General features: G+C 37.9%; 1 protein-coding gene across 5 annotated transcripts in view; it reads left to right on the forward strand.

Annotated features, from left to right (window-relative positions):
* The window catches only part of NEO1 (neogenin 1), a 180746-nt gene that overhangs the window by 8688 nt on the left and 157864 nt on the right, over positions 1 to 14194 (forward strand). The gene's annotated exons all lie outside the window — the stretch shown is intronic.

Consider the following 14194-nt stretch of genomic DNA (forward strand, 5'->3'; position numbering starts at 1 on the left):
TCTGCGCGCCATGTGGGACCCTCCTCAGTGGCTGGGGAGCAGCCGGGGATCGAACCGGCCCTGCAGAGGCTGCGGGCAGCTTCGCAACCCAGTGCTCAACCGCTGCGCCACTGGGGAGGGCCCAACAAATTATGTTTTATTTATAACTTTGTAGCATAACTTTTACTATATCAGCTGAAATTTTGAGGATATATTTGGTTAATTCTTCAGAGTTTTTGAAGTTTAAGGTACATTATTAGTTGTTTTAAATTTACATAGTGTTATATTGGGTTATTGGTAAAGTCAAAAACAAAAAATGTGTTGTGACTTTTCTGACAACCCAATATAGTTAAGGGATTGTGTGTGCACTGCTTATGGTGATAACCCCTTTGTAATGGCACCTTACCTATGCAGAACTCAACCATTTTGTACCCTGAGCTCCATGGAAAAATTGAAGACTGGGGAATTAAGAGAAATAATTTTTAGTCATGCATTGAAGTAAATAAGTCATTGTTTAGAACCTAGTTATCTTTAATTCATATGTATTCTAGCAAACAATATCCAATTTCTAAACTCAGCTGATTAGAAGTGGGTAGAAAGACTGTGTTGTAAAGACCCTTGAACAAAAGCAAGTGCAGTGTTTGTAAGGAAGAAGACTTAAACATAGGAACACAGATTTTCCCTTAAATAGAAATAATTTTCTCAGCGAGGCTAAGGAATGTTTCTTCCCATCTCTATCACTGCTAATAGCAATTGCTTGCCTGGCTCTTTTTTTCATCCCTTCCCCTCTCCTCCTCCTACTCCACCACCACCACCACCACCACCACCACCACCACCACCACCACCATCATCATCACCACACACACACACACACACACACACACACACACACACACAGTAGCTACTGGAGCCACATGTTCTCTTAGAGATCCCTGGAGTCTCATGTCACCTCAAGTTAGTATGGGTCCAGGTTGACCCATACCCATGGTGAGAGGGAAGGAAATGGAAGGGAGGTGAGGTGACTGGGCAGGGCTCCCCCTTTGCTGTTCCCTACCTCTCTACCCAGGGACTTAGCTTTACTAGCAGCCTCTAACCCTGATTGCTAAGATATTTGTGTGAATTTTAATTTTTGGGTAAACTTAATTGCTATTTTGACTTAAAAATATAAAATATTAAATACTGTCTGTGTTAAGCAGAAAGTGAGATTGTGTACTCCAACCTTGTCCTCAGAGATAATCACCTTTAATTATTATGGACTTACAGTTTTATGTATGTGTATGTAAATATGTATATGTGTGTGTATATATACAATTTAGTGTCTAAAATATGAAATACATGTATGCCAGCACTAACAAGTTGAGTTGTGCTGTTCATATATGGCAATTGTTTTAGAACATTTTTCAATGTGAGTACATGTATGTATCACAGCTACTTTGATAACCATATGGTATTTTATGGATGTATCATAATTTAATTCCCTTTCGATGCTCCCAAATTTTTTATTGCAGTGAACCCAGTTTTTATGAGGGGAGCAGTGGGCGGCAGGAGAGGTCTGCGCGCCATATGGGACCCTCCTCCGATGGCCGGGGAGCAGCCAGGGATCAAACAGGTGTTGCAGAGGCTGTGGGCAGTTTCGCAACCCAGTGCTCAACCACTGTGCCACTGGGGAGGCCCAAGGTGTTTTATTTTAAGGAAACAAAGTTAATTATTTTATTCATTGATTTGAGTGAAATACTGAAATTGAAACATGCTCTTTACCTCTTTTAGGACAGCTTTGGTTTAGAGTAAGGTCAGTTAATCAAATACTTGTGGTTTAAAGTAGGAAATAAATTAAGAATGCAGCAGAAGAGACAAGTTCGAGGGACAGTATATGATTTGCATTTTGGATACTGTGAGCCTGAGATGCCAGCAGAACCTCTCTATAAAGTTGTTAACAGAATTAAGGCTCAAATGAGATGTCTGGCTAGACCATTGGGCCAGGTTTGGGAATTATCTGATAGATCTTCAAACCATGAGATCACTTACCATATCTTATCACTGAGGAAGGAAAATGAAAACTTAGGGCAAAAGCTTGAACATAAACCAATAGTTGGGTGTCCAAAGTTAGGAAGCAGTACTTTGCAGAATAAGATAAATACCTAGAATCAGAGCTAGGTGGGATGATAAAAATATTTGCCTGTGAATATCTGATACATGGGATATGCTACCATATTGGTTCTTTTTCCTTACCCTAACATATATGAGTGGCCCTGGGTTAGAGTGCTATGCAAGAAGATTGGAGGCTTGCAAAGACAATTCTGAGTGATACTTTAAATAACATAATTTGGGTATCCCTGGTGGCGCAGGGTTAAATTCTCAGTACTGCCATGCTGTAGCCAGCCACTGCAGCCTGAGTTCAATCCTTGGCCAGGGAGATAAACCACATTGTGCAGCAGACCTCTCCTGTCTCGCCCGCTGCGTCTCTAAGCGGTGTATTCAGTCAGTCTGCCTGCTCTGCCCCCCACTCTGTCTCTGGTGAATCCTCTCCCCCTCACATCTCTGGCTTAGACTCCAGTTCTTGTATGCATAAATAAATAAATCTTTTTTTTAGAAAATAAATAAATAACATAATTTACCACCTTTTGGGCTGAGGTAAACAATGAATGAATTAATCTGTGTCTGTGCTTAGCACTGAGTCTAGTTTATCTTAATCACTCATTAAATGTAAACTGTTACTGTTCTTGTTTTTGTTATTATTAAAACTGGTTGGAGAGGCTAGTTAAAAATACATGAAAATTAGATAATGCTTATATAATTTGGTTTATATTTTTATCTGATGACTGTGTATAATTAGGTTGTTAAATGAGTGAACTTCTGTTGAGAAAGATAAGGATTTGTTTAGTTTGAAGTATAGTTTGGTTAAGTTTCTTGTAGGAGGTAGGACTGAAGCTGCTTTTGAAGGCATGAGTAGGCTTTTTAGATGGACAGGTTTTTTGGGCAGGAAGGGTAATAAAGAGCAATATGAGTTGAAGCAGAGCAAAAACAAAAGCAACAGATGCATTGATTACATTTTATAAATTTGCTTAGCTGGAAGATTTCGGAAAAGAGTCCTCTTTGTCACTTATACAACCGATTGTGAAGCTCTAGTGTGAATATTGTTACGTCTGTATTAGACATTTTCTTTGCAAATCTATTGTTTGATTGAAATGTAAATGAAATTAAAAATGGTGTACACCCATCATGTAAAAAGCAGGTACCATCTCTAAGATGGATTTAATGCTCATTTTTAAGGCATATACCCAGCTTCTATTTAAAACTATAATTTAAAATAATTCTGTACAGTGAAATGGGGACTATATATGGGAATAAATTCTATTCCATTTATTTCAATTTGAATTTCCAAATTGTAATGTTCCCCTTTGTGCTATAGGAATAGGGTTAAATGGGGGGAAGGCTAGGACTTACAAGGCCTGTATATGAGTGAGATAGAGATGGAACAGTGAGGGTTGTGATGACAGTGAATAGCAGAGTGAATTCTGTGTGTTCTGCTGTAGCACTGAAGTGAAGAGATAATAACTTTGGCTGTTCACAGAATAGAGCATCATGATTTTCAGTGTTTGAGAGAAAATTGATGGAAAAAATTTGCAGTACTTGACATGTATTTGCATGCACAAAATAAAATTATTTGTCCACCTTAAAAAAAAAGCACAACAGAAACATTCTTGATCAGTAAATCATTTCTTAAAAGGTTCAGTTTTTTTTCTGAAGTTTATGATTTGTTATGAATTGAAGAGGTGATTATTACATCATGAACTCGTAGGCCAGATTATCTTCTGAAGATTGTGATGCTCGATGAGTTCGATTCCCGGGCAGCCAGGGAGCAACCCACATGGCGCAGCAGACCTCTCCTGACTCGCCCACTGCTCCCCTCAGCAGTGTGCTTTGGTCATTCTGCCTGTTCTGTTCCCCACTCTTGTCTCTGCTGAGTTCTCTCACCCCCCACGCCTCTGGCCTGTACCCCAGCTCTTGTATGCATAAATAAATAAATCTTTAAAAAAATTAAAAAAAAAAGATTGTGATGCTCAAAAAGAAACTGGAGATAGTATTTGTTATTATTATTATTATTTTTAATAAAGATAGCCTTTTCAGATTTAGGTATTTTATTTATTTATTTTTTAAAGATTTATTTATTTATACAGGCACTGGGTACAGTCAGAAGCGCGGGAGGGTGAGAGAATTCACCAGAGCCAGAGCAGGGAGCAGAACAGGCAGAAGGACCGAAGTACACTGTTGAGGGAAGTACACTGTTGAGCAGAGCAGCATGTGGGACCCTCCCCCGGAGGCCAGGGATAGAACCTGTGCTGCAGAGGCTGTGGGCAGCTTCGCAACCCAGCGCTCAACTGCTGCGCCACCAAGGAGGCCCAGTATTTGTTATAATTTTTAATGTATGAAAATTAATGCCTTATTGCATATTTGCTTTCATTTATTTTCTGTTAGATGCTGTGGGTATCTTTTAGAAAACAGTGATTTCTCTGGAGTTTAATCAAAGTTGTAGCAATAAATATCTGAAGAGTTACTTTTTGCCACTTCGTGAAGAAATCCTTGTTTTCAAAAAAATTTTGTGGAAGCATGAATTTCTTTCTTTTGTGTAGATATACTTAAGTAGAAATTTTGTAGTGTTAGAACTAATTTTGTAAAAATTCAAAGTTTCAGAATTGAAGTTTGTGAATAAGAAATACGAAATGAAATTATGGTAATAATGTTGGCCACTTACATCACACTTAAATTTAAAAATTTTCCTCTGCATATGTCTAATAACTTGACCTTGATACTGGACAATTCTCCAGCTTTGTACTTGGTGTTGTACATAATGTAATGACTACTAGGTATCCTCCTCTTTTTTTAAAAAAAATCTGTATATTTGTAGAATTTTATGTGTATTTGTACTTTTAGATTTAGAGTTTTCACCAGAATATGACTGAATAGGAGTTTATTCTTTGACTTATTTTTTTAAACCTAGTACAGTGGAGTTGTTTTAGTTAGGCATTAGATTTTAATTCATCAAGTAACGTGAGAACTGTATATTATTATATTCCCCTTTAGGATAGCCCCATTTTGGAGGCTATTTCACCCCTCAATAAGTTTGACATATTTTTTCCTCTTCATGTTTGAAAAATTGTCTTGTGTTGACTACCAAGTGAAGAGGAAGACTTTACATTGTGGAAAAGCTTTTTTTTTTTTTTTTTTTTTTTAAGAAGTCACTATCAATTCCAGGGTGGGTGTCTTTATTTATCTATTTTTTAAAGATTTATTTATTCATACAAGCACTGGGTACAGTCAGAAGCGCGGGAGGGCGAGAGAATTCACCAGAGCCAGAGTGGGGAACAAAACTGGCAGACTGACGAAACACACTGCTGAGGGGAGCAGCAGGTGGCAGGAGAGGGCTGCGCGCCATGTGGGACCCTCACCTGGTGAGCGGGGATCGAACCCAGCGCTGCAGAGGCTGCAGGCAGCTTCGCAACCCAGTGCTCAACCGCTGCGCCACTGGGGAGCCCTGGAAAAGCTTTTTAAAAGAACTCTGGAATTGCAGAATTCTTAGTATGAGTGGAGATGCTCATACTAAGAGGTACACTGGAGCTGAGCTCAGCCAGGAGGACAAGCTCCTATCTCGTACTGCAAGCTTATACTGATTGGCACTAGAATGGTGTGTTCTTTTTAAATTATTGCATGTTCCCTTTCTCTTAGGTGGCTAAATTCTTTCAACCTAAAATGTGCTCTGTATGTTTCTAGTGAGTCTTTCTGTTCTGAATGCACACATCTATTTTAGGATAGGGAAATTTTCTTCCTTTTCTTTATTACATATACTCTTAACTGCTTTTGCAATTCCAGAGATGAGTATATTTGCTCTGTCATCTTTCTTCCCTGTGAAACTTTATCCCTTTTTTGTGTGTCAGTTTGCTCTATATATTTTGAGACTACATTATTAGATGCATGCAGATTTATCTTTCTGATAAGTGGACTTTTATTTATCTTTAGTGATACTATTCTTTTTTTTTTTTTAAAGATTTATTTATTTATTTATGCAAACACTGGGTACAGTCAGAAGCATGGGAGGGTGAGAGGATTCACCAGAGCCAGAGCGGGGAGCAGAGCAGGCAGAAGGACCGAAGTACACTGCTGAGGGGAGCAGCGGGCGGCAGGAGAGGTCTGTGCGCCATGCGGGACCCTCCTCCGGTGGCCGGGGAGCAGCCGGGGATCGAACCGGCACCGCAGAGGCTACGGGCAGCTTCGCAACCCAGCGCTCAACCGCTGCGCCACCGGGGAGGCCCAGTGATACTATTCTTAAAGTATTTTTTCTCATTATTGTAGCTGTATCATATGTCTTTGGGTAGTGTTTTCATCCTTTTATTTTCATCCTTTTTGTCGCCTATTTTTTATTATGATGTAGCATATCATTAGGTTTTCTTTTTCATTTAGTCTGACAATTTTTTTCTTACTAGAGCATTTAGGTTTTTTACATTTTACGTAATGGCTGATATATTTGGCTTTAAATGCTTCACTTTGTTATTTACTTATGTTTGCTCTTCCTGTCATTTTTCTCGCTTTTATATTTTTTGATTCATTTATGAAGTTTTCTCCTCTTTTAGCTTACCCATTATATTTTCTTTTACTATTCATTTAGTAATTTCTAAATGGGTCTTTCATTTACTACTTTTACCATTTATTGGACAATGCAAAGTATATCTTAGTTTCATTTGTCCCACCCAGTTTTTGTTACTGCTGTTCTGTTTAAATTATTTTTATTTCTATATTTGAGATCCACAGGCTGCTATTATCATGTGAGTAATTTGCTCATTTAGATGTACCCACATATTTACTCTCTTAGTTGCCCTTCATTTCTTTGTGCATCTTTGAGTGTCTTTCTGGGTTCATTTCCTTCTGCCTGGAGAACTTTCAGTGTTTAGTTAAGTTGCTGGAGATGAATTCACCTAGTATATGTCTGAGAACATCTCTATTTCATCTTCAGTATTAATTAATTAACTGATTAATTATTGGGCTGGGTGTAAAATTCTAGGCAGTTTTTTCTTTCAGTCCTTCTAATAATGTCTCATTCCATTGTCTGCTGAACTCCATAATCTCTGATGAGAAGTTAGCCATAAGTCTTACGTTTCTTGATTTGTGGGTAGTGTACTTCCCTCCATCATTTCCTTTTGGCCATTTTTAAGATTTGTTCCTTATTTATAGTTTAAAAAAATCTTCTCTAACTGTACTCATGCATGTTGGGGTAAGGGAAGAGAACAAGCTTTATATTAGCATTATTCTATTTATTCATGAAGTTAATTCTGAATAACCTATACATGAGCAAAATGATTTGATTTAACTAAACTAATCATCTGATCCCCAATTCTGTAATACCTGTTTGTCTTATATCTGTGGAATGATAACTCTTCAATTTTGGAAAGTTCTTGGCCATTATCCCATTATCTCTTCACATTTGTCTTCTTCCCTATGGAAGTTTTTAGTTCATTTAGGGTTCCTCGTCCCTCTGATGGGTTTAGAAAAATAGGGATTTGGTAATTTATCTGCCCTGTTTTGGTTTAGATTAAGAGCCAGGTGTCTTTTGTGACCTTCTACATTCTAACTAGTGTCGGGGACCAGCCTCCAGCAAAATGTCCTGTCAGGGTTTCCTGAAAGGATGAGATGGCCTAGGCGACACGTTACGGGCTGAAGGGAAGGAGATTGAGGAGACACTGATACTGGATGGGGTGTAAGTATATTCTGCCGAGAGACTCAGCAGGTCTTTATTTATTCGTTTTTAGTAATCAGAAAAATTATATCATCATGTACAAAGCAGAAACAATTAGAGTATTTTTATTCCCATGGACTACTGGCTCCTATGGGTCTTAGTTAGACGGTAGCCTTCAAGGTTAATAGATAAAAAACCAAACAAACTTAACACTAAAACTTATTATTTTAGCTAGACAATTACCTAAGACAGTTGATATCTGCCAACTACATTCCTATCAGCTAAAGCCTAAGCATCAAAAGACTATTTTATTCATATGGCCTTCAGCTGGAGACCAGCTGCTACTCAGCTATCAGAATTATTTCTACCTAGAAACTCCTTAACACAGTTAACTTCATTTAAAACTTTTCTAAGCAACTTCTTAAAAAAAAGGAAACTTCTAAAAAAGCAAAAGAAGGATTTACTATAATTGTTGTGCTGGATTGTTTGTCAGATATGTACAATAAATTGTCTCCCATTGTCAAGTGGGCCAAATTGTTTAATAACTAATTTTCTAAACAAATAATTTTTCATGCCATTTACTTGCAGTATACTGATACATGTAATTTATTGCCTAATGTACTTTTTGGAACTTTTTCTCTTTTTATGACCAAGAACAAAAAGATGTTAGATCTTCAGCCCCACGGTGTGAGGCACAAGGAATCTTCAGCCCCATGGTGTGAGGCTCTTTAGCTTCGGCCCAAAGGTGTGAGGCCCTTTAACTTAGCTGCTTGCCAGTGTCTTATCTGGCTGGGGTAAAATTGATTTCTTAATTTCACTGATTGTGTTTTCAGTTCTAGTATTTCTACTTTGTTTTCTTTTATAATGTCTACATCTCTTCTGAAATTCTCCATTTTGTACCTTCATTCCTTTAACCAATTCCATTTTTTCCCATGAGGGTTTGCTTTTGTGTCTGTTACATCTCTTGATTTTAGCCTTGGCTTGTCTTTTCATGTGGTTACTTATCGGTGATTGAATGTCATACACTGTATGAAACATTGTAGAAATAATTAAAAGGATAGTATCTTCTCCTAGAAAGGATTTACCCTTGCTTCTTCTCTGATGTTTTATGCTAGAGGCACTGGCAATCTCAGATCACTTTAATCCATTCAGGGATTGTTATGATTTAAAATTGGGCTTCACAGCCTGTGAGTTCAAATATTTCAGGCTTTTACCTTTACTTCTTGAATGTAGTCCTCTGAGGTTCTAATTCACAGTATAAGGGGTTTACCTTCCTCCTTGGCAGGTCCTCACTCCTATATTTGTTCCCTGAGGACTTGAGTCTGTCAGAAGCAATGCTCATCTTAGCCTTTTCAGCAGTGGTAGCCTTTAGAATGTGCAGGTACCTCTGGCAGAAGGCAGCCACAGATACCAGATTTGTCTCTTTGGATTTGGGTCTCTTAATTACTTATCACCTTGATTGCTTTCACAGAGTATTTTTATTTTGTCTAGTTTGTTTAGCTGTTCTCAATGTAAGAGTTCATTCATACCATTGACTATATAATTCCTGGAAGCTAAACTCCTGCAATGCCTCTTTCGTCTTTCCTTTTATTGTGTTCTATGAGAATTTCTCAGTCTTGTCTGGTTTTTCGTCACATCTTTGTCCCTCACATTTCTTTGAAAAATCACTAAGTTATTTTGTGGCCGAAAGCAGTCTCATGATTTCTGATTGTTTTTTTTTTATTTTAAAGTTCTCTTTCTTAAGCAAGTTTTCAATTGGAAAATTTGTTTCAGTCAATAGGCAGATCACCCCTTTAGTTTCTGGGTCTTTTCAAATATCTGTTAGGGGTAATTATGATGATGGGATAGTGTCTGTATGTGCTCATACATGTGCTTAATTGCTGGTTGAGATGGACTCTTGAACTTGTGTGTGTTCCTATTTTAATGTTTCAGGTCTAGAAGAAAGAAAATTTTTTCTTTGCAGTAATTTTACATTGCTAGGTCATTGGTTTTGTGGCTTTCAGGAACTTAGAAGCAAGATCTTGTTAAAGAGCTAGGAAACAGGGAGGTTTACTGCTGAGTGTTTGTTTTCAGTGCTGAAATTAAAAAATTCTTAATTCAATGCTAGCAATTGCCCCTTGTCTCTAAACTTTACTTAGTATGAGATCTGCAACATCAATCCTGCAGCTAGATGCTTTGCCAGTCTTTTCTCTTGGAGGCTCCCTATGTCCACATATGGTTGGCATTCTGTGATTTTCAGTGGGCTACAGATTTTGTCTCCATGTGTTTTCATTTTTTAAAACTATTCCTTTGCCTATTTCAGTGGAGATTGGGATGAAGTGTTGGGTGGCCAGTGTTAAATTTATGAGCTTAGTTTTGCCATCTTGAATTGATAATCTACACTCCGTTTTCTCTTTTTCTTAAGTTTTTTTTCTTTCTTTTTTTTTTTAAGATTTATTCATTTATTTATACAAGCACTGGGTACAGTCAGAAGTGTAGGAGGGTGAGAGGATTCACCAGAGACAGAGCAGGGGACAGAACTGGCAGACTGACGAAATACACTGCTGAGGGGAGCAGCAGGTGGCAGGAGAGGTCTGCGTGCCATGTGGGGCCCTCACCTGGTGAGAGGGGATCTAACCGGTGCTGCAGCGGCTGCCGGCAGCTTCGCAGCCCAGCGCTCAACTGCTGCGCCACCTGGGGAGGCCCCTCTTTTTCTTAAGTTTTTTTTTAAAAACTAAACCGATTGGTTTATTAAGGAATTGTTGTATTATTTTCTTTATGTTTATGTACCTCTTGCTTATAATTATGCAATTACTGAAGGAACTCTATAGGCTAATTAACTCTTGCCTGATAGTGACCCTTTGATAGAATGGGGCATTTTATTACTGCACAGCCATTTTTGTGAAGGTTAACTTTGTTTTCAGGGTTGTGCCAAGTTTTGTGATCACAAATATGGGCAAGACACTAATTTTATCTGTCTTTGAGGCAGAGAGATGTTCTCTGAGGCCAAGACACTTTGGAGAATGAAAGCACTAGTGTTCATTTAAAATTCTGTTTTCTTAACACTTTACTTACATTGTTGAATGCAAATGAATATATATAAAGATGTTGATAATAGTTTTTATGTATGTAAGAAATGTTCTAGTTAATTTTTATAATTGTGTTGCTTTGCTTATTAAAAAATACCGTGAATTTCAGTTTATTTTCTGACTAGGTGAGCATATCAAATGATAAAGGTTTATATCATACATTCAATTGAATTTGCTCTTATGTTACACATATATGGAAAAGAGGATGGCATGGCTTTTTTTTAAAAAAACATTTCAGAATTTAGTAAGGTGTAAGATATGAATCAGAGAAAAGAAATGTTGTGTATTCATTATGCAATATTTTACTTACATGAAGAATTAGGAGCATTAAATTTAGAGCTTGCCAGTCTGGAAATCATTTTTTGGAAGTAGTTTGACAGATTGGGTATCGAAGAAGAACAGCAGACAGCTGAGTCCAAAGGGTGGATTGGGAAAGAAAATGACTAGCTTCATTTTGCTGTTTCGGGAAGAATAGGTTATTTCTGTTATAGACATAAAATACTCGGAAATGAGAGTTGGCTGTCTGCATTTTTACACCCAACAAAGACAGTAAAATTTGTTAAATTAAGCCTATTAAATTGACTCTTCCTGACTAATGCTTTGTCATGACATAAGTTACTTTTCTTCATATGTTGTTCCTACTAGGCTAAATACATTATTTAACTTATGAAATCATGTAAACTTGAGATGATGAAGTACACGTGCTGCCGGGTTTTCAGTTTTTAATGCAGTGGCTTTCACACTTGTCCAGGTGTTAGAACATCTGGAGGTAGTGATGTGCTTTGTGAGATATTGTGAACTAGTAATACCTTTAATTACATTAAACAAAGTATAATTGTATAAGCTGTATGACTTAAATGCAGTTCAACTCAGTACTTCTATGAAAGAAATAATTAATGAGCATTTGTTGTGTACTATAAAACAGGATATTTTTACAGTGCAAGTGAATCATGGAAGAATTAGAAGAAAATAGAAGTTTTTTTCCAAATACCAATGTCTTATTAGTATCTTTTAAGATTAATTTAAAATCTTTTTGGGGCTGGTTGCTTTATTAAATAGCAGCATGCTGAAGTCATTCTTAAAGTAGCCATTACTTTCAGGGTATCATTATACATTTACTGAGGTTCACTGTTCTGAGAATCTGCATTTTAAGAAACATCTGAGAAGCTTTTTCCCACACTGTTTGAGAAACAATTTCGAAATGTTGACTGAAAAAAAATCCAGAATGTTGCTTCTGAATTAAAAAAGAATGGATTACCTCTTCAAGGGAGAAAAGAATTTGCATATAATGAGGTAATTGCTATTTATTCACCTGTATTTAAAAAATGCCTTTTTATAGCTATGAACGTTTGGAATAAAGAAAAATGCCATTTCTCTGAAATGTCTTATTTTCATTGTTTTTACATGGAAATGATATCTAATGCTTTTTCAGTTATGAAGTGTGATTAGAATTTGGACTGTTTTCATTATTGTAATATAAAGAAGATTAAAAATTACACATTTAGGGTCTCCCTGGTGGCGCAGTGGTTGAGCGCTGGGTTGCGAAGCTGCCCGCAGCCTCTGCAGCGCCAGTTCGATCCCCGGCCACCTGGCGAGGGTCCCACATGGCACGCAGACCTCTCCTGCCGCCCGCTGCTCCCCTCAGCAGTGTATTTCGTCACTCTGCCTGCTCTGCTCCCCGCTCTGGCTCGGGTTAATTCTCTCACCCTCCCGCGCTTCTGACTGTACCCAGTGCTTGTATAAATAAATAAATAAATATTAAAAAAAAAATTACACATTTAAAATAGTTCTAGTTTTGTTTTATTTGACTTTCAACTTTTGGAAGCAGAAACATAAGGAAAAGTTAAGCTGAAATCATGTGTATACACATTTAAAGAAATTCTCCAAAACTGCATTTCAGACTAACTTATTCAGAGTACCTTTATTGAGTATATGCTGCACACCAAGCTCTCTGGAGCCATGAGGATGGTTAAAACTTAGGTGGCGCAGCGGTTGAGCGCTGGGTTGCGAGGCTGCCCGCTGCCTCTGCGGCGCCGGTTCGATTCCCGGCTGCTCCCGGGCCACCGGAGGAGGGTCCCACATGGCGTGCAGACCTCTCCTGCCGCCCGCTGCTCCCCTCAGCAGTGTACTTCGGTCCTTCTGCCTGCTCTGCTCCCCGCTCTGGCTCTGGTGAATTCTCTCACCCTCCCGCGCTTCTGACTGTACCCAGTGCATGTACGAACAAACAAATAAATAAATAAATAAAACATGCCTCTATAAAAAAAAAAAAAAAAAAAAACCTTTAAAAAAAAAAAAAACTTAAATCTGTTCTGGTAAAGTTGGAATGAGATAGGAAAGTCATATATCAACAAGTGATTTTGTGCTTTGCATAACTTTGAAGCTCCAGTACAGGTAATTTGATAACCAACCCATTATAATGCACAAGAAAAAAGATGCATATCCGTGTGGAGTTTGGAGGTGGTGATGAAATAATCAGTGGTGTCTCACAATTAAGTGATCAGATTTTGAATTGGGTGATGGATTGCAGTGACAGGTTATTTCTAAAGTTCTTTAAGGTTTGTATAGCAACATGGATGGTGATATTGGTTGTATTTTTTTTTCCTGAAAGGACTAAATTGGGGGGGGGGGCAAGATGAATGTGAATTTTATTTAGACATCGTAAGTTTGATATACCTTTGAGTTATCCACTACAATCTGGAGTGTAGTGGAAGATATGGGCTTTAGATTTGTGAGTCATCTTATTAGAATATGGTTGAGTTGAGAAGGATGAGCTGTTACAGGACAGAGGAGTGGAAAAATAAGTAAGAAGGAATAAGAAATGAGAAGGAAAACCAGGAAAAGGTTGTGTTACAGGGCAACCCTGATATAAAACAGGTTGAAACTATCCCTTTGGGGAACATGGGATGTGTAGTTCCCAGTGTCTTGATGGAGTGGGGGTGGAGTCCACAAAGCCTGTATGGAGTTTGCTCAGGACATCCTTTCCCCCTAACGGTTGTATCATAGAACTCAAGAAACAAATATGAGACCTTACTAAGATCTTTAGATGGAATTTGGAAGCAGGTTGAGGGACAAAAGGGAAGGGAAGAAATAGAGTGAAAATACTAGAAATTTAGCTGGGGAAAGAGATGAATGATTGTAGTGGTTATAATCTACTAAGAATGGTGTGTATGTGTGTGTGTGTGTGTGTAAGGGGCAAGACTCGAGAAAATTTACAAGGCAGTGGAAGACTTTTTGAGAGGGATAGTTGAATATGCAAAGAAAATGAAATAGTGTAAGTTTCCTTAGAAGGTTGGGATAATAGCACAAGTAGAAAGATTGCATTAGATCAAAGGGGAGAGAATACCACTCTAACTGGAAGCAAGAAACATAAAGAATAGGTATTCTTAATAAGGACGCCTTGGCTGTGCATGAAGTTGGGTAA

The sequence above is a fragment of the Talpa occidentalis genome, unplaced genomic scaffold (assembly GCF_014898055.3).
Source record: "Talpa occidentalis isolate TD23 unplaced genomic scaffold, MPIMG_talOcc4v2.1 talOcc4.11, whole genome shotgun sequence".
NCBI classification, from domain to species: domain Eukaryota; kingdom Metazoa; phylum Chordata; class Mammalia; order Eulipotyphla; family Talpidae; genus Talpa; species Talpa occidentalis.